Raw genomic sequence first — 21708 nt, 5'->3', positions numbered from 1 at the left:
GGAAATTGCCTCATCCATTATCAGGAAGCTTTGGCATGGAAATTTCACTGGCAACCTCTAGAAAAATCCTGAAACATGCCTCCACGTAGTCCATCAGCATGGCCAGACACATAAATGTAGAGATACTGATAGTTCTGGTTCAGGAGAGGCCAGAAATATGGGACCAGCGTGAGGCACATTACTCTAACCTGCACGAAAGGATGCAGCATGGAAGCCAATCTGCACTCAAATGTTCCCCAATTATGAGGAAAGTCCTTGTGAGGTCCAGCAACAAATAAGTAAGTACAATGATAACAAAAGTTAAAAAAAAGTTAAAATGAAGCAACAAATGAACATAACATCATCATATGTGATGTTGCTTGTAATATCCTGCCTATTTCACACTTTACACTTGGCAAGCAGCATGCTACATTACACTATAGCCTACATTTGGCAAGGCAAACAATGTGATTGAAACTTAAAACCTTTATTGTGTTACTTTGCAGTGTCTGATGTCACTAGACGGCGCAGCTGTCATGACCAGTACCGGCGTGAGCGGCAGCAGCAGGCCAGGTGTGGTGCGGAGGGCACAGAAAAAGAAAGTACATATATTATGACAGATTAAATTTTCTGGCTCCAGTTATGGATCTACGACCGAAAGTACATGCATGACCCCACATTTTACACATGGCCTTATGGACAAATCTTAATATTTTTTTTGTTTCAACTTTGTGCTAAAAAACAGAACTGACTCGAACCTTACTGAGCGGGAAACTGCTTCGGACTCCGAGGTGAACATCGACCCAGTTGGTGAAGGTGAAGAAGTGGCTGGCCCATCTTCGGCAGCATCATCATCCACCCAACTACTACCATCAGCAGCGCCTTTTGCATAACAGGAGGGCAATCCAGATGATGAGGATCGGGGCCACAGTAGTAAGACAACATTACCCTTGAACACTTCACCCCAGGCTGCCGCCATCCCAAGCCGTGGCCATCACAGGAGGGAGCTTGCAACCACTGGTCATAGGCGTCAAGTAGACATGGGGTTTTGGACTACCTTTCAAGCACTGCAAACGACGACGGTGAGGAAGCCTATGCACGGAAACTTGCACTATATCTAAGTACAATTCCCTGTCAGGTGAGGCTGTGGGTCAGAGGGGCTATCCAAATTTTAATTGATGCTTGCACCACACAAAATAATACAAATCTGGTATTTGTATACCTAGAAAGGAGGCAAATATCCAGCAACAACCAACTACAAATGCCAGGAATCCAGGATGAGCCGGCACTATCAGTTGTTAAACAACCTCTCACACGTATACCATTACCTCAGCCACAGCACACCCCAAACCTACATCGGCCACCACATTGACAATTTTCGGACACAGCTGCACCTGCCTAATATGGCTACTTGAGCAGACCCACTGATGGAGAGTGGTCCCAACATGGATATGCTCAACATGGCCATTTTGGGAGAATGAACAAATGGGCCACCCCACTACAGTGGATTACCAACATCTTTACCATACTGCATTGTACCATGCACCCCAACAGGTACCTTCCTTGCTCCGTAATCCTGGATCATCATCCATCTGTCAGGGTCACACTCAGGTTGGCACACAAAGTAGCCAAACATCTCATGCTGTCCTCCCGCCATCACCACCACCAACATACCATAATTTGTAAAGCAAAATGTCATCTCGAGAAAACTTTTCTTTTTGTTTCAAAGTTTATGTAATCCCAGTTATAGTGGCCCAATATGCCAGATGCTTAAAATATGGTTATTTTTGTTTACAAAAACATGTTTGGATTAAAACAACTTAATTCAATTTGTGTGGTAACAACGATATATTTGATGTGTTTAATCAGTTTTAGATCATTATTCGGCCAACACAGCACACACTTCAAACAGTAACATAACTTTACTAAATGTTAGGCATCGGGTTCCTGTCGCTGCACAGCGGGAAACCCGATCCCCGCGGTCTCCCATTCCTCCCCAGCCACAGAGGTTGCTCAGCAAACTTGTCGGTCCCGGCACCCTGCCCAGACCACCTCCGTGGGTTTGCTTGCTGCTGCCACCTCTGGCACAGCTATGGCAATGCAGGCTTCTCAGCAGTGAGATTCTCCAGGGACTAAGTCCTCATGTCGGGCCACTGAGCATGCCCGTGGAGTGATCTCCCATTAGATATCGAAGGTCACGTGCTCAGGTCCTGCTTCTGTTCGAATTGGCCCATCCGAGAAGCCAAGAAGGTCCCGGACGCTCACGGCTATAAAAGGTTTGCATGGCCGCTCAGCCATGCACTAGGATACTCTGTATTTTCAGACCATGAGGAGTGAGTGATGTATGCACGTATGAACGTCTCTGGTGACTGACTCATTATGAAACCCCTACCCTTGGTACGCATGTGTTGTGCAGCCTAGCCTGCTAGCACCCAGGCTTAGGTGTAGGTAGGGCAGAGTCAGAGTCAGGCATTAGTCCCCATCAGTGACTCAGCATGCCACAGTACACGTGCTCCACACTCCATAGCCAGCATCTATAGCGGCGTTCGCGGCAGCGACGCCGTGCGCTCAGAGGGCCTAGAGGAACTCTAACCCTGTGTCCTTGGGGTAGAGTTCTGTGGCCGCTTTCTCTGCGCTTTTTGGCTGGGCTCTGTGAGCTAAACATGCTTCGGTATTTGCGTTCAGCGGCTGTGCGGCTCTGTGAGTCAACAGAGTTCGCTCCTGTTCACACTGGGTGAAGTAACCCACGTGTGACTGTTTTCACGCCGCTCTATTCTTCTGCCATTACCTAGCAGCACTGTACCACCTCTGCACGGTGGACCCCGGGCTGCAAACGCACCTACTATTTATAATTTGGTGCGTTCCGCCAGCCCTAACACTAAGACTCATAAGAAAATAAACATCATAACATAGACACTGTATTGTCGTGCCATGGAGTAGATCCCTCTGGTGAAACAAAATAATTCGTAAACACATCCCGCACTTTAAGTCCAGAGGGCTGACGATGTGGATGAAGTACATGTGTAGTAGCCATGCCATTATTTCCATCCGCCACTTCATCACCATCATTTGATGTACAGTCATGGATTATGGTGAAGTTATGAAGTATCACACAGACTTTAATAATCTCAATCATATTTCCTTCACTAGGTTGAATGGCTGACTGCAGGACCCGCCATTTGGCACAGAGAATGCCAAAAGCACACTCCACCAGTTGTCATGCGTGGGATAGGCAGAAATTAAAGGCTCTGCGCTGGTGGTCCAGGGCTCTACATGGATAAGGCCTCATGACATTGTGGGTTAATTGAAAGGCCTCATCACGAACCATCACATAAGGCACTGCTTCCATAGTAGACCCTGGTAGCTGACGTGGGGGTGGGAGGTCCAAGTCATTAGTGCGCAGCCACCAACCCATTATGGAAGAATCGAAGATTCTGGATGCTCCAGTTCTTCCATAGGCCCCGATATCTACAATTATAAACCTGTATGCGCTGTCTACCAGGGCCAACAGCACTACAGAAAAATACTGTTTATAATTATAATATTGGCATCCTGAGTTTGGCGGCTTACGCACACGGATGTGCTTCCCATCCAGGGATCCAATGCAGTTTAGAAACTGGCACGTTTCCTCAAAGCCATGGGTTATCTGCAGCCAGGCTTGTTTTTTGGGCTCAGGCATTACCGATTGATGCAATCGGGACCATATTTCTGAGCACGTAGAACAGACAATGCCTGAGATGGTGGATTTCACAATTAAAAACTCCAGATGAAGAGCCGCATAGGAGTGCCCGGTGGATAGGAATCTATAAGGGAAATAAAAAAAAAATGAGAAAAGAACATATCCATGTCTCATCTAAACAGTTTAGGACATCATAAAAGTTATGGGGCCCTGCCAAAACAAAAGACAACACAACTGAATGCCTACAGAACTATTACAAACAGCATGGAATGTCAATGGCAAAAAGAAATTAAAAAAAAAAATAAACGAAAGAGAATAAACCATTACAACAAAGGGAAGGGAACAGTGTATTTAGCGAAAACACAATTAAAATACATAAGCAATATAGAGGATGAATACATACCCTAAAGTAAGTAAAAGGTGCTTTACTTGCGCATCTTGGTGTCTTTGAAGGTGATCCCAGGGTGCACAGTCTCCAAAAGAATGTCAAATGTTGCCACGCTCATCCGACAATACTGGTAGAAATTGTCAGGTTGGCTGCGTAGAGAAGTATATAGACTGTGGAAATTCCCTTTAGTCAGCTGTTGCCTCATAAGCGGATGTACACACATTCACCTTTGCTTCCTCGGATCCACAATCACTGGATAAGGCTCCCCGAAACGTTGAGACAAAACCCAGTGGAAAAGAACCCGCTCAGTAGTATTTAAAGTAAGCCTGTCTGACATGTTTGGCACAAAGCAGCAATTCCAAAACACAAGCACGAACTCTAATGCAAAGATTGGAGGGTGGAACCTGTGGTTGAGCCAATAAATAGGGTCCTTGATTAGGTTTATAATTCTTTTCAGGCCATAGATCTATTATATGTTCATTAGTGTTGAGCGATACCATCCGATACCCTAAAATATCGGATCGGATGGTATCGGCCCGATACGAAAAAAGTATCGGGTATCGCCGATTCCGATACCGGAAGTCCCATTCAAGTCTATGGGACTTCTGGTATCGGAATAAGAAAAACCCTTTTCTCTCCTTGTACAGCCTCTCGGGGGGGTGTACGGACCTTCCGGAGGTCTGTGCCGACTACCCGGGGGTCTGTGCGGACTGCCGGGGCTCTGTACCGACTGCCCGGGTGTCTGTGCAGGCTGCGGGGGGCTGTGCCGGCCTGCCGGCGGTCTGTACCGACTGCCCGGGTGTCTGTGCCGACTGCCCGGGGGTCTGTACCGGCCTGCCGGGGGGCTGTGCCGGCCTGTGGGTGGTCTGTTCCGACTGTCTGTGCGGACTGCCGGGGGGCTGTGCCGGCCTGCCGGTGGTCTATACCGACTGTCCGGGGGTCTGAGCAGACTGCGGGGGCCTGTGCAGGATCGTCCGATGGGACTACAAGTCCCATCGGGCGATGCCTGCTACCATGACGGTGATTGACATATTAGCCAAAGATGGGACAGTAGTAGTCCCATCATCCGGCTAATTTGTTGAATGTACAAAAAAAAAAAAAAAAAAAAATCCCTACTACATACATGCTACATATATGCTACATACATGCTACATATATGCTACATACATGCTACATACATGCAACATACATACATACTGCATATATACCACATGCATGCAACATACATACATACTGCATATATACCACATGCATGCAACATGCATACTACATATATACCACATATATACTACATGCATGCAACATGCATACTACATATATACCGGGGGTCTGTGCCGACTGTCCGAGGGTCTGTACCGGCCTGCCGGGGGGGCTGTGCCAGCCTGCCGGTGGTCTGTACCGACTGTCCGGGGGGTCTGTGCAGGCTGCGGGGGTCTGTACCGGCCTGCCGGGGGGCTGTGCCGGCCTGCCGGTGGTCTGTACCGACTGTCCGGGGGTCTGAGCGGACTGCCGGGGGTCTGTACCGGCCTGCCGGGGGGCTGTGCCGGCCTGCCGGTGGTCTGTACCGACTGTCCGGGCGTCTGAGCGGACTGCCGGGGGTCTGTACCGGCCTGCCGCGGGGCTGTGCCGACTGTCCGGGGGTTTGTGCCGACTGCCCGGGGGTCTGTGCGGACTGCCGGGGGTCTGTACCGGCCTACCGGGGAGCTGTGCTGGCCTGCCGGGGGGCTGTGCCGACTGTCCGGGGGTCTGTGCCGACTGCCCGGGGGTCTGTTCGGACTGCCGGGGGTCTGTACCGGCCTACCGGGGGGCTGTGCTGGCCTGCCAGGGGTCTGTGCCGACTGCCCGGGGGTCTGTGCGGACTGCCGGGGGTCTGTGCCGGTCTAACGGGGAGCTGTGCTGGCCTGCCGGGGGTCTGTGCCGACTGCCCGGGGGTCTGTTCGGACTGCCGGGGGTCTGTACCGGCCTACCGGGGGGCTGTGCCGCCTGCCCGGGGGTTTGAGCAGGCTGCGGGGGTCTGTGCAGGATCGTCCGATGGGACTACAAGTCCCATCGGGCGATGCCTGCTACCATGACGGTGATTGACACATTAGCCAATGATGGGACAGTAGTAGTCCCATCATCCGGCTAATGTGTTGAATGTAAAAATAAAAATATATAATACATACATACTACATGCTACATACATACTACATACATGCTACATACATACTACATGCATGCAACATACATACATACTACATGCAACATGCATACAACATAGATATATACTACATATATACTACATGCATGCAACATGCATACTACATATATACCACATATATACTACATACATGCAACATACATACATACAACATATATACTACATGCATGCAACATGCATACTACATATATACCACATATATACTACATGCATGCAACATACATATATACTACATGCAACATGAATACTATATATATACCACATATATACTACATGCATGCAACATACATATATACCACATGCATGCAACATGCATACTATATATATATATATATATATACCACATGCATGCAACATATATATAATACATATATACTACATGCAACATACATACTACATACATACTACATATATACCACATGCATGCAACATGCATACTACATACACTCACTGGCCACTTTATTAGGTACACCTGTCCAACTGTGTGTTAAGACTTAATTTCTAATCAGCCAATCACATGGCGGCAACTCAGTGCATTTAGGCATGTAGACATGGTCAAGACAATCTCCTGCAGTTCAAACCGAGCATCAGTATGGGGAAGAAAGGTGATTTGAGTGCCTTTGAACGTGGCATGATTGTTGGTGCCAGAAGGGCTGGTCTGAGTATTTCAGAAACTGCTGATCTACTGGGATTTTCACGCACAACCATCTCTAGGGTTTACAGAGAATGGTCCGAAAAAGAAAAAAAAACCAGTGAGCGGCAGTTCTGTGGGCGGAAATGCCTTGTTGATGCCAGAGGTCAGAGGAGAATGGGCATACTGGTTCGAGCTGATAGAAAGGCAACAGTGACTCAAATTGCCACCCGTTACAACCAAGGTAGGCAGAAGAGCATCTCTGAACGCACAGTGCGTCGAACTTTGAGGCAGATGGGCTACAGCAGCAGAAGACCACACTGGGTACCACTCCTCTCAGCTAAGAACAGGAAACTGAGGCTACAATTTGCACAAGCTCATCGAAATTGGACAGTAGAAGATTGGAAAAACGTTGCCTGGTCTGATGAGTCTCGATTTCTGCTGCGACATTCGGATGGTAGGGTCAGAATTTGGCGTAAACAACATGAAAGCATGGATCCATCCAGCCTTGTATCAACGGTTCAGGCTGGTGGTGGTGGTGTCATGGTGTGGGGAATTTTTTCTTGGCACTCTTTGGGCCCCTTGGTACCAATTGAGCATCGTTGCAACGCCACAGCCTACCTGAGTATTGTTGCTGACCATGTCCATCCCTTTATGACCACAATGTACCCAACATCTGATGGCTACTTTCAGCAGGATAATGCGCCATGTCATAAAGCTCGAATCATCTCAGATTGGTTTCTTGAACATGACAATGAGTTCACTGTACTCAAATGGCCTCCTCAGTCACCAGATCTCAATCCAATAGAGCATCTTTGGGATGTGGTGGAACGGGAGATTCGCATCAGGGATGTGCAGCCGACAAATCTGCGCCAACTGTGTGATGCCATCATGTCAATATGGTCCAAAATCTCTGAGGAATGCTTCCAGCACCTTGTTGAATCTCTGCCACGAAGAATTGAGGCAGTTCTGAAGGCAAAAGGGGGTCCAACCCGTTACTAGCATGGTGTACCTAATAAAGTGGCCAGTGAGTGTATATACTACATGCATGCAACATATATATAATACATATATACTACATGCAACATACATACTACATATATACCACATGCATGCAACATGCATACTATATATATATATACCAGCCCCCGGCAGGCCGGTACAGACCCCCGGGCAGTCGGCACAGCCCCCCGGCAGGCCAGCACAGCCCCCCGGCAGGCCGGTACAGACCCACGGCAGTCCGCACAGACCCCCGGGCAGTCGGCACAGACCACCGGCAGGCCGGCACAGCCCCCCGGAAGGCCGGTACAGACCCCCGGGCAGTCGGCACAGCCCCCCGGCAGGCCGGTACAGCCCCCCGGCAGGCCGGTACAGTCCCACGGGAGTCCACACAGACCCCCGGGCAGTCGGCACAAACCCCCGGGCAGTCGGCACAGAGAAGTATATAGACTGTGGAAACCCCTGCAGCCTGATCAGACCCCCGGACAGTCAGTATAGACCACCGGCAGGCCAGCACAGCCCCCCGGCAGGCCGGTACAGACCCCCGGCAGGCCAGTACAGACCCCCGGCAGGCCGCTCAGACCCCCGGACAGTCGGTACAGACCACCGGCAGGCCAGCTCAGCCCCCCGGTAGGCAGGTACAGACCCACGGCAGTCGGCACAGACCCCCGGACAGACGGTACAGACCACCGGCAGGCTGGCACAGCCCCCCGTCAGGCTGGTACAGACCCCCACAGCCTGCACAGACCCCCGGACAGTCGGTACAGACCACTGGCAGGCCGGCACAGCCCCCCCGGCAGGCCGGTACAGACCCTCGGACAGTCGGCACAGACCCCCGGTATATATGTAGTATGCATGTTGCATGCATGTAGTATATATGTGGTATATATGTAGTATGCATGTTGCATGCATGTGGTATATATGCAGTATGTATGTATGTTGCATGCATGTGGTATATATGCAGTATGTATGTATGTAGCATGTATGTAGCATGTATGTAGCATGTAGTATGTATGTAGTATATATATATTGCATGTATGTAGTATGTATGTAGCATGTAGTATGTATGTAGCATGTATGTAGCATGTAGTATGTATGTAGTAGGGATTTTTTTTTTTTTTTGTACATTCAACACATTAGCCGGATGATGGGAATTGGCTAATGTGTCAATCACCGTCATGGTAGCAGGCATCGCCTGATGGGACTTGTAGTCCCATCGGACGATCCTGCACAGACCCCCGCAGCCTGCTCAGACCCCCGGACAGTCGGCACAGCCCCCCGGCAGGCCAGCACAGCCCCCCGGTAGGCCGGTACAGACCCCCGGCAGTCGGCACAGACCCCCGGGCAGTCGGCACAGACCCCCGGACAGTCGGCACAGCCCCCCGGCAGGCCAGCACAGCCCCCCCGGTAGGCCGGTACAGACCCTCGGCAGTCCAAACAGACCCCCGGGCAGTCGGCACAGACCCCCCGGCAGGCCGGTACAGACCCTCGGACAGTCGGCACAGACCCCCAGTATATATGTAGTATGAATGTTGCATGCATGTAGTATATATGTGGATATATGTAGTATGCATGTTGCATGCATGTGGTATATATGCAGTATGTATGTATGTTGCATGCATGTGGTATATATGCAGTATGTATGTATGTTGCATGTATGTAGCATGTATGTAGTATATATGTTGCATGTATGTAGCTTGTATGTAGTATGTATGTAGCATGTAGTATGTATGTAGCATGTAGTATGTATGTAGTAGGGATTTTTTTTTTTTGTACATTCAACACATTAGCCAGATGATGGGACTACTACTGTCCCATCATTGGCTAATGTGTCAATCACCGTCATGGTAGCAGGCATCGCCCGATGGGACTTGTAGTCCCATCGGACGATCCTGCACAGACCCCCGCAGTCTGCTCAGACCCCCGGACAGTCGGTACAGACCACCGGCAGGCCGGCACAGCCCCCCGGCAGTCCGCACAGACACCCGGGCAGTCGGAACAGACCACCCGCAGGCCGGCACAGCCCCCCGGCAGTCGGTACAGACCACCCGCAGGCCGGCACAGCCCCCCGGCAGGCCGGTACAGCCCCCCGGCAGGCCGGTACAGACCCCCGGTCAGTCGGCACGGACCACCGGGAGGCCGGCACGGACCACCGGGAGGCCGGTACGGACCCCCGGCAGTCCGCTCAGACCCCTGGGCAGTCGTCACAGACCCCCGGCAGGCCGGTACAGAACCCCGGGCAGTCGGCATAGACCCCCCCCCTCCGGAAGGCCCAAACTGACGGCGCATCATGATGCACACAGACTGCGCATCATGATGACGTCATTTCGGCAGCTAATCAGAGCCACAGCAGTGGCTCTTTGCATTATGGGAACTTCCGATTCCGATATTGTAAAAATATCGGTACTCGGTATCGGAATTCCGATACAGCGAATATCGGCCGATACCCGATATTTGCAGTATCGGAATGCTCAACACTAATGTTCATTTTTCAAGTCTGCAATAAAATCACGGCATACGCATGACATAAGAATGCCATACGGATGTCACATGGATACATAGATGTGAGGAAATCACATCATCGCATTGCAAACGGATTACATATGGATCACAATATGGAGACAATTGGTGCGATTCTCGGTCGAGAGAATCGGACTGATTTTTCATACGGCAAGTGTGACTCCGGCTTTACTCGGATAGTTTAGGTAATGTCCTGTGTGGCTATGAAATTGAACTTTCAGCAATATAAGTTGTAGTGCAGCGGTATCCAGCGCAGTGACGAGGCAGTAACCCAGCAAAGTGCAAAGCAAAACTTGTTTTAATGTCCATCTCACATAAACACAGCACATGATAACCTCTGGATTGCAGCCAGGAAACATATCCTCTGGATCGCAATCGAAAAACATGCCACCAGTCCACCTCCGAGACCGGTTGCTGTGGGCAATTGCAATGCTGAGGGAGCCATGCCTGTTGGCTCCACTATGTCTCTGTGTTGCTTCACACAGGTTGGCTCTGCCGCTTGGAAAACCAAAACTGACACTCACACTCACACTAACCCTGACACACCCATACCCTTTACTGCAGGGTTTTTAACTGGAATCTGTGGCCATGGAAAACCCCGGCTTGGGGGAGGAAACGGACTGCATCACTACCATCCTCTAGTCCATTTCAAAACACAAAAACCCAGAGCAGGTTTTCCTAAATCTGCCCTGGACAAATAGCATGTCCAAGACCGATACTCAATGTTATTCTGCTTTGCAATCACAGCTATGCCTGTGACTACAATGCACTCCCATGGCCTCAATACGCCTCCGTGAGCATCCTGTGGGGAACATACAGAGACCCTTACATGTGACGCTGGTAACTGCCTCACAATATATATATGTAATTTTTGCCATTACTGAGGTCCTCAGACAAAAACAGCAGGGAACATGTCATACAAGTGTTTTGTGCCTAGCTTGATACGTTCATCTGTTACACCTATCTTCTGAAGAGCATCAAACGCTCTCTGGTAATTGGTGTTGGGTAAATGAGTTATTGTTGTAGGCTGGATCCTGGATCTCATACCTCATAGCCTCCTGTTATTGATCCTGTTGTACATTCTCATTCTCATTCCCACCATCATTCCCCTTTTCCTGAACAGTTAATCTACGTCGGCCATATTTCTCCTGCAAACCTGCACCTTACCATAAGGAACTGTTGGAAAGAGAGCATTCCAATGCCACGGACAATCTTCTAGATTATTCAGGCCTCATCTACACTAAAAATGTATTTTTATAGTGGTTTGAAAAAACCACTATATTGTAATCCGAACGCTGCTAACTTATTCTTCTTATTATTATTATTATTCAGTTGAATTCCACAATTAATGCAGCCCGAACCACTACACGCACAGACTCGGTTGAGGTGTCGTTTCGAAGCCAGCCTCCACCAGTGGTGTGCTAAGTATTTTTCGTGTCGATTGGATTTGTAGTTTTTGCGCAATTTGCATTTGAAAAAACTTTTCCCGTCATTGGAATGAATTGTCTCAATGCTTTTCAATGGGGAAATTTTGCCACAGAGAAAACATGCCCTGAGGTGATTCAAATGGCAGTTAAGATCATTGATATGCGCAGGAACACCCAGTTACTATGCCAACGCCTACAACCTTTACATGACTCCCCCAGTACACAGATTCTGCCAGATAATATCAGCTCTTAAAGCGAAACCCACAGCACAAATGCAAATCTAGCTTCATCACATGACGCATGCCCCTGAGAGAGAATGTGCACCAAAGTGGATTTAGAAGCCCAGTGCACCAAAATGGCTCTTAAAGGGCCGACGCAACAAAATGAGTCTTAAAGGGCCGGCGCGCCAAATCGAAAGCTGAGTGACCCCAGGCTCCAAATCGGAGGCTGATTGACCCCGGTCTACAAATTGGACCTAGAGTGGCCCCACCCACCAAATCGGACTCTGTGGTTCCCCGCCCACCAAATCAGACCCAGAGTGGCCCCACCCACCAAATTGGACCCAGAGTGGCCCCGCCCACCAAATCGGACCCAGAGTGGCCCCCTCACCAAATCGGACCCAGAGGGGCCCCGTCCACCAAATCGGACCCAGATGGGGCCCCATCCACTGAATCGGACCCAGAGGCGCCCCGTCCACCGAATTGGACCCAGAGGGGCCCCGTCCACCGAATCTGACCCAGATGGGCCCCGTCCACCGAATCGGACCCTGAGGGGCCCAGCTCACCAAATCAGACCCTGAGGGGCCCCCCCAACAAATCAGACCCTGAAGGGCCCCGCCCACCAAATCGGACCCTGAGGGGCCCCGTCCACTGAATAGGACTCTGAGGGGCCCCGTCCACCGAATCAGACCCTGAGAGGCCCGCCCCCCAAATCAGACCCAGAGTGGCCCCCGCCCACCAAATCGAACCGTGAGGGGCCCCGCCCACCAAATCGGACCCTGAGGGCCCCGCCCACCAAATCGGACCCAGAATGGCCCCACCCACCAAATTGGACCCTGAGGGGCCCCGCCCACCAAATTGGACCCTGAGGGGCCCCACCCACCAAATCAGACCCAGAGTGGCCCCGCGCACCAAATCGGACCCGGAGGGGCCCCGCCCACCAAATCGGACCCTGAGGGGCCTCTCCCACCAAATCAGACCCAGAGTGGCCCCGTCCACCGAATCGGACCCTGAGGGGCCCCGCCCACCAAATCAGACCCTGAGGGGCCCCACCCACCAAATCAGACTCAGAGTGGCCCCACCCACCAAATCGGACCCTGAGGGGCCCCACCCACCAAATCAGATCGCATCCACCAATTGAAGCCCTGAGGAGCCCTGGCCACCGCATCAGATCCTGAGGGTTCCCACCCACCAAATCAGACCCTGAGGGGCCCCACCCACCGAATTGGACCCAAAGGGGCCTCACCTACCAAATTGGACCAAGAGGGGCTCCGCCCACAAAATCAGACCCAAAGGGGCCCCACCCACAAAATTGGCCCCTCTGGGGCCCCGGCCACAAAATCGGACCCTGAGAGATCCCGTCCACCAATTCAAGCCCTGAGGAGCCCAGGCCACCGAATCGAATCCTGAGGGTCCCCACCCACCAAATCAGTGGCCCCTGAGAGGCACCCACAGTTAAAACGGATCTTGAGTTGAAAGTCTTGCAGCAGGGGCAGCAGGCAAGTCTCTCTTAAAGGGGCAGCCCAGGCTCCATTTCAAAGCACTATCTGTACTTCCTTCAGGAAATACACATCTAGTTTATTTTACTAACGTCATATGGAAGGGGAGATCTTAGTTTGAAACTGTTTTGAGCATCCAGATAATGTTATACAGGCTTCATCGACAGGAACCCCCAAAATTTGTTGCTTACTAATGTCATACAGTAGGGGACATTTATTTAAAACATTGTTTGGAGCATGTTTTCTTTGTCAGCCATCCCTCATCCACACAAACAATTCTTTCTTCTGTTGCTAATGTCTTATACTAGGGGACATCTCACTTTTAAATTGTTTGGAACATGTAGTCAATGTTATATAGGCCTCATCGACAGGCCCAAAAAATATCCTTCAGTTACTAACATCATACAGAAGGGGACATCTCACTTTGAAAATGTTTTGAACATGTAGTCAATGTTATACAGGCCTCATCCACAGGCCTACCAAAATTTTGCTGGCTACTAACATCATACAGTAGGGGACATCTCACTTTGAATTTTTTTAGAGCAGATCTTCTTTGTCATACAGGCCTTATCCACACTGAAACAATTCTTTCTTCTGTATGTAACATGATTCATCACACCATATTTCACGTTCTCATTTTGTGCCGCTGAAATTCAGCTGTGTGCAGAGGTTGTCAGGAGTAAAAAAAACTAATTTTTAGTTGCTAATAGTGTGCTCCTAGCATACACTATCTGAGCAACATGATTGGGAAAAAGCGAGTTTGTGGTGGAAGGGGGATTAGGCTTGGTGTTTGAGGTGTATGTGGGGTAGGTGTTAATGTTTCTTAAATCACTAGTGAACCAACAAAGTGACGTTCTATCCAAAGGCAACTGGCAACTTCTATTACTGGATGTTATTGCTTTCAGTTTTTCATTGTTCTCGCGTAATTGCAGTCGCTCATATTTTTAGTGGAGCTTCTGAACTTCCTTTTGCTGATGCTATTAGATGTTATCTAATTTTTGGAAATGTGAGCACTCCTGGTAGGGTGTAGTAGAAGACCTGTCGGTGGTACCTTTTATACTATTTCTACTGTGCTAAAATTGATGCCACTTTGTTAGTATATGCTACTAATTTTTGGAAATGTGAACACTCCTGGTCGGGTATCCATCTGCTGGGTTGGGTGTATTGGAAGAACTGATGGTCCCTATTATAATATTTCTACGGTGGTAAAATTGATGCCACTTTGTTGGTGTCTGCCACTATTTTTTTTTAAATATGAACACTCCTGGTTGGGTGTCCATCTGCTGGGTTGTGTGTATTGGAAGACCTGCTGGTTTCTTTTAGACTATTTCTAATGTGGTGAAATTAAAGTAATTTTGTTGGTGTCTGCCAATAAATGTTTGTAAATGTGTAGACTCCTGGTTGGGTGTCCTTCTTGTGTGTTGCCTGTAGCAGTATTCTTCTGAGCCTGCCAGGCCTCTACCTCTTTTGAGTCAACTACCCATGTTACTATCCTTAGAGTTGTCTGATAATAGTCTACAAAACTGATATTTGTGCCACCTAAGTGTGGCAGAGCATGAAAGCAGGTTGAGCTGTTGCATGTGTTATCAGGGCTCCCAGCACAGCAAGCCTACACTGATCCCTCACCCACCTCGTCTTACTTTGATGTTCAACTCAAAGCTGTAAATTCTGGCCCAGACCCCGATACCTCATGCATGGCTTATTGCTGCTATGCCATGCTACAATTTGTACTGTGGGTGAATTGAGGTCACTTTTTAGGTGTCTGTCACTCATTTGTGTTTTGTTAGCTTTTGGGGCCTCTTGAAGGTGCTGTGCATGTGTTTTTTTTTGCCTCCCACTGACTGTGTAGGGAGGAGGACCCCCCCGCAGAGTGTCTGGGCTGGAACCAAGGGGACCACCATCTGGGTTCCTAAGGAAACAGTACCCGGGGAGCAGAGGAGGAGAGTGGACTGCTGAGAGTGACAGGACAGCAAGGGGAGGGGCGACTATAAAAGGGACAGGGAGCACGCAGGGGAGTGAGTTGGTGATACGTCAGACACGGAGCAGGAGAAGGAGGGGGCATGAGAGAGCGGGAAGGACACTGACAGCTGAGAGAAGCGACCAGCAGCAGAGGGTAGATCCGCTGTGGTCCTCAGGAAAGAGGCGCCAAGCCTACCGACAGTGGACTGTCTCTCCACCCCAATCCCGGGTTACGGCCTGCCCCGGTCATCCTCGGCCGCTACCGCTGAGCTCGAGCCCTCCGCGACCTGTCCACTCCCTCTCCCGGCTGCTGCCATTCCTCTTCAGCCCATGGTTGCGGTCTGCCCGCTGTCACCCACGGATGCTGCCGGTTCACGTCAGCCCGTGGTTGCGGCCTGTCTACCACCACTCACAGCTGCCTTCACCCCACTGCAGTCGGCAGTGGGGGCCTGTTCCTTGTCAACAGAGACACTCTGCACACAGCCCCAGGCTGTGCACGTGGCCAGTAAACCGCCACTCTTGAGTACTGCAACACCACCCTGCTTGGGGACAGGCGTCCCATTGAACTTGCTAACAAGCGCAACCCCGCTGTTACAACAGGGGGTTACTTCATCTCAGGACTCCATCAGGGCCTGTTGTGCCCCAACTCCTCCTGGGCACTGGGGCACCCGAAGACTACTCCAAATCTTCAGCAGCTGGGCCCAGCGGCTGTGACGCCAAGGCATCCTCATCAAAGAATCCACAGCAGCCTCATCAAAGACGCCAAAGCAGCTTCATCAGCAACGCAGCTTCCACAGAGATGCCGAGGGACGTCAGGATGGATAAGTGACATTAAAGAGTATAAGGACTCGTAGACGGCCATACCGTGGCCCCATAGTAACCGGCCTCGGCCGGGTTACCCGTGTTCTTTCCAAATAGTGCTTGGTTGTACTGAGTCCCTGCGAGGACAACTGTTGTTACCCCTTTTTGGTTGCTTAGTAATGTTTAGCCCTAGCGGCTTTAAATTACAAAGAGTTTGCCTTTCAAAGTTCAACCAATCTCGCATCTCGTCACTGCATCCTGCGAACCTGCTGTTATCTACATTTGGCGTAGTCGTCAGGATGCAGTCTCCAAGCGCGAATGATGCCCCAGACCAGGGCAGGGCCGTGAACTCAACAGCTGACAAGGGCCCTCGTTCCAGCATTTCGTTGGGGGCTATGCTGAGCAACCTGCCTAGATTTTCGGGCTCCAATACCATGCTATGGAGCTGGACAGAGCAAATGTGGGGGCTCTTTCGAATGCACCCGATGACTCCTGACCTGGAAGCAGAAGTAGCTCTCATGGCATTAGATGGGGAGGCTCAGAATTCATTGATGTTAAAACCCTCGGGACACCGCAACACCTTTGATAAGGTTTTGAAGATTTGGGCAGCACGGTGGCTCAGTGGTTAGCGCTGCAGCCTTATGCTGGGTTCGAATCCCACCAAGGACAACATCTGCAAGGAGTTTGTATGTTCTCCCTGTGTTTGCGTGGGTTTCCTCCGGGCACTCCGGTTTCCTCCCACACTCCAAAGACATACTGATAGGGAATTTAGATTGTGAGCCCCATTGGGGACAGTGATGAAATGTGTGCAAACTGTAAAGCGCTGCGGAATATGTTAGTGCTATATAAAAATAAAGATTATTTATTTATTATTAGAACAGACCCATGGGGACCCAATGTGAGGCTAGGTAGACTCCAAGGGTGAACCCACAGGACCGCGACGACGAACCTGCCCCCGGGCGTGCGGGCCAGGTATACCACCCCGTATACAGGGAGCATTAGGGGCAGGCCCGGAGGAGACTATCACCGCAGAAGCTGATACCTGGGGACAGCTGGAGGAGTAATTAGCCAGACACTGGCTGGAAGGCGGACAGGGAAGACTGGCGATCACAGAAGGGACTGCTGTTGAATAGGAAGGAAGAGAGGGAAGGAGATACAGGAGCAGGCAGGAATGGACTGGAAACGGTGGGCTCTGGAAGGAAAGACAAAGGAGGTCAGCTGGAGAGACAAGACAGGCTACAGGCACAAGGCAGGGTGCTAGGCAGGGGATACGCAGGAGAAGGTGGACCCGAGAATCAGTCGTGGGACACAATTGATAATCAGGCAGTGATCAAGTGGTGAAGCTACCTTATATAGGAAGTGGAGCAGGGCTTCCGGGTCAGGGTCCTCCAGGGTCACGGGGGTGGTGAGATAGAGCGGTCCAGCCTATGCTGTAATCACTGGTGTGAGGTGCGCATGCCCACCGGACGGAGCACTGAGGCTGACCGCGGGGCAGGAAGCAGAAGAGCAGCGGGCGCGCGCCTGCTGCGGGAGCACGCCTGGAGCGGCGTGCGCGTCAGGGGGTCACGGGCAGCGCGGACGCACGAGTGGAGGTAGAGGCAGGAGCCGTGACCACGGTGGAGGCAGCGGGAGCGGAACCAGGGGTAAGCGTGACAGTACCCCCCTTCTTATGCCCCCTCTTCTTAAGACCGGAAAGGAATTTTGCTAGAATCTGAGGGGCTTGAATGTTCTCCCGGGGTTCCAAAGATCTCTCCTCAGGGCCAAAACCTTTCCAATCAATTAAGAAGAGGGTTTTACCTCTGGATCTTTTCATGGCAAGAATGTCCTTAACTTCAAAGACATCCTGAGCGGAAACAGGTGAAGGAGAGCTGCCAGCAGAAGTGTGGAACTGGTCAAGTACAACTGGTTTCAAGAGCGAAACGTGAAAGGAATTAGGAATCCGTAGTGAGGCGGGGAGTTTTAACTTGTAGGCAGCATCATTGATACGAGCTAAAATCTCAAAAGGTCCGATGCACCGGGGGCCCAATTTATACGAGGGAACCTTGAGACAAATTTTGAGGATAGCCATACTTTATCCCCAGGGTGGTACAATGGGGAATCCAGGCGTCTCTTATCGGCATGTCTCTTGAACCTGTCACATGCTCATTCAAGTGCGGTTTTGGTCTCCTGCCAGACCCTGGAGAACCCCTCGATCAGAAAGTCGGCCACCGGCACACCCAAGGTCGGGGGTACCGGCAGAGGTACACCAGGATGTTGCCCGTAGACAATAAAGAAGGGTGAGTTGGCGGAGGATTCGCTGATATGGTTGTTGTAGGCGAATTCAGCCCAAGGGAGCAAGCTGGACCAATCGTTCTGGTGGGCGTTGGAAAAATGTCGGAGATACGTTATGAGAATTTGATTTGTACATTCCGCTTGACCATTAGTTTGAGGATGGTAGGCGGAGGAAAAGTCCAACGTTACTTCCATCAGCTTGCATAGGGCCCTCGAGAATCGCGAGGTGAACTGAACCCCTCTGTCCGAGACAATGTGGTTGGGGAAGACATGAATCCAAAAGACATGAGAGATGAAAATTCTCGCCAGCTTGGGGGCAGAAGGTAATCCGGGCAGAGAGATAAAATAGGCCATCTTGGAGAAGCGATTCACGACCACCAAAATGACTGTGTGACCCGAAGAACGAGGCAGATCCGTAATAAAGTCCATCGCAATATGCTGCCACGGGACCGAGGGAACCGGAAGCGGATGCAAGAGACCAGAGGGTTGGTGACGAGGGACTTTGTTCTTGGCACAAGATGGACAGCAGGCGATAAAGCTTCGGACATCTTGAGGGAGAGAGGGCCACCAATAAAAACGAGAGATGAGGGAAAGAGTTTTCTTGAGGCCAACATGGCCTGCCAGCTTAGAGGCATGACCCCAGTGTAGAACTCGCTTCCTGTCGTTGTCTCGAACAAAAGTCTTACCGGGGGGTAAGGAAGTCAGATTAACAGGAACGACCACGATGACCTTGCTAGGCTCTACTATGTGCGATGGTTCCTCCTCATTATCAGTGACCAGAAAGGACCGGGATAAGGCATCCGCTTTGAGGTTCTTGTCACCAGGGCGGAAATGAAGCTCAAAATAGAACCGGGTAAAGAACAGGGAACACCTGGCTTGCCGGGGGCTAAGCCTTTTTGCTGACTGAATATATGCCAGGTTCTTGTGGTCGGTGTAGATCTGGAGCGGATGCACAGCTCCTTCCAGGAGATACCGCCACTCCTCCAAGGCTAGTTTGATGACGACCAGCTCTCTGCTTCCGATGGTATAGTTTCTCTCCGAGGGGGAGAACGTCTTAGAGAAGAAGCTACAGGTGACCAGCCATCCAGAGGAGGATCTCTGAGAGAGGACTGCACCGGCTCCGGTGGCAGAGGCGTCCACCTCAAGGGTGAATGGCTTGTTAGCTTCTGGACGGTGAAGTATGGGAGCTGTGGCAAAGGCTTGCCTCAGGGTGCGGAAGGCGTTCTCAGCTTCAGGAGACCAGAGGTGAGGGTTGGCTCCTTTGCGGATCAAAGCGGAGATAGGCGAGGTCAAAGAGGAAAAGTGTGGAATAAACTGCCGGTAATAATTGGCGAATCCCAGGAACCGCTGGATTGCCTTAATTCCCTGGGGACGCGGCCAGTTGAGTATGGCGGACACTTTTCCCGGGTCCATGCGCAAGCCAGAATCAGAAATTATGTATCCCAAGAATGGCAGGGACGACTGTTCGAAGGTGCATTTTTCAAGCTTGGCATTCAGACGATGTTTTCTCAGATGAAGTAAGACTTGGCGGATGTCCTTTCTGTGCGTAGGCAGATCCGGGGAAAACACCAGGATGTCATCTGAGTATACCACCACGCAGGAGTAGAGTAGATCTCGGAATATGTAATTGACAAACTGGAACACTGCAGGGGCATTGCACAAGCTGCAGGGTATAACCAAGTACTCATAGTGGCCGTCACGGGTGTTGAAAGTGGTCTTCCATTCATCACCAGAGCAGATACGGACCAGATTATAGGCCCCCTGAAGATCTAATTTCGTGAAGATCCATGCTCCCCATAGACGGTCAAATAGCTCCGGGATGAGAGGAAGGGGATATTTGTTTTTAATGGTGATATCTTTGAGACCTCGGTAGTCAATACAGGGATGAAGGGACCCATCCTTCTTCTTGACAAAAAAGAACCCGGCCCCTGCGGGTGAGGATGACTTGCGAATAAAGCCTCTGGCCAGATTCTCTTGGACATATTCGGTCATGGCCTGGGTCTCGGAGGGAGACAGTTGATAGATCCAACCTCGGGGTGGGGTGGAGCCGGAGACAAGGTCGATGGGGCAATCATATGGGCGATGCGGAGGTAGGCTCTCTGCCTCCTTCTTGTCAAAGACATCCAAAAAGGCCCAATAAGCGGAAGGTAACTCTGTTGACGTCGACGTTGAACGTGAGGAATTCTGAGGCTGGACGGTAAGTAGACACTTATTTTGACAAGACTGGCCCCAACGCAGGACGTCACCGGAGCGCCAGTCTAGGCTAGGCTCGTGTGTTCTTAGCCAAGGAAGGCCCAAAAGGATGGTATGGGATAATGAAGGCAGCATGTAGAACACTATCTTCTCCCGGTGTAAGGCTCCAATCTGAAGTTCCACCTCTTCGGTGACCTGAGTAACGAACTCCCACAGGGGTTGGCTGTCGACCGACGCAATCTGTCGAGAGGTCTCCAGGGTTCTGACTGGAATCCGAAGTCTCGTAACAGCCTTGAGTTGAATAAAGTTTCCTGCCGCCCCAGAATCTACATAGGCCCACTCAGAAAAGCGTTTAGAACCTAGGTGCAAAAGGACGGAGAGAGTCAAAGGTTGAGAGGAGTCACAATTACCTAGGGAGGCCTCTTACCTGTCCTAAGCGGAGGAGTTTCCCGGACGTATAGGACAGGAACGAAGAAAGTAGGATGCACTCCCACAATAGAAGCAGAGCCTCTGTTCGACCCTCTCTCCGGCGCTCCTCCACCGGCTTGAGACGATCCACTTGCATGGGTTCCGGTACTGGGACCGCAGAAGCCGACACTGGACGGGAACGGGGCGGACTACGAGCGGCCAGAAGAAAATGAGAAGATCTTCTCTATCTAGCCACCTCTCGGGATCGCTCCTGAAAGCGTAGGTCGATGCGGGTGGCCAAAGAGATCAAATCCTCCAGGGAGGTTGGAGTATCTCGACCTGCCAACTCATCCTTGATTCGACCAGAAAGACCCCGCCAAAAGGCTCCCACCAAGGCCTCATTGTTCCAACCCAGCTCTGAGGACAGGGTGCGAAACCGAATGGTGTACTGGCCTACCGAGAGTGTGCCCTGATGAAGATTAAACAGAGATTCGGTGGTAGAGGCCAGGCGGCCCAGTTCATCAAACACCTTACGG

The sequence above is a fragment of the Dendrobates tinctorius genome, unplaced genomic scaffold (genome assembly GCF_039654945.1).
Source record: "Dendrobates tinctorius isolate UK_male_01 unplaced genomic scaffold, ASM3965494v1 ptg000081l, whole genome shotgun sequence".
In the NCBI taxonomy this organism is placed as follows: Eukaryota; Metazoa; Chordata; class Amphibia; order Anura; family Dendrobatidae; genus Dendrobates; species Dendrobates tinctorius.
The sequence above is the reverse complement of the archived record's forward strand: the minus strand, read 5'-3'. Positions refer to the sequence as shown.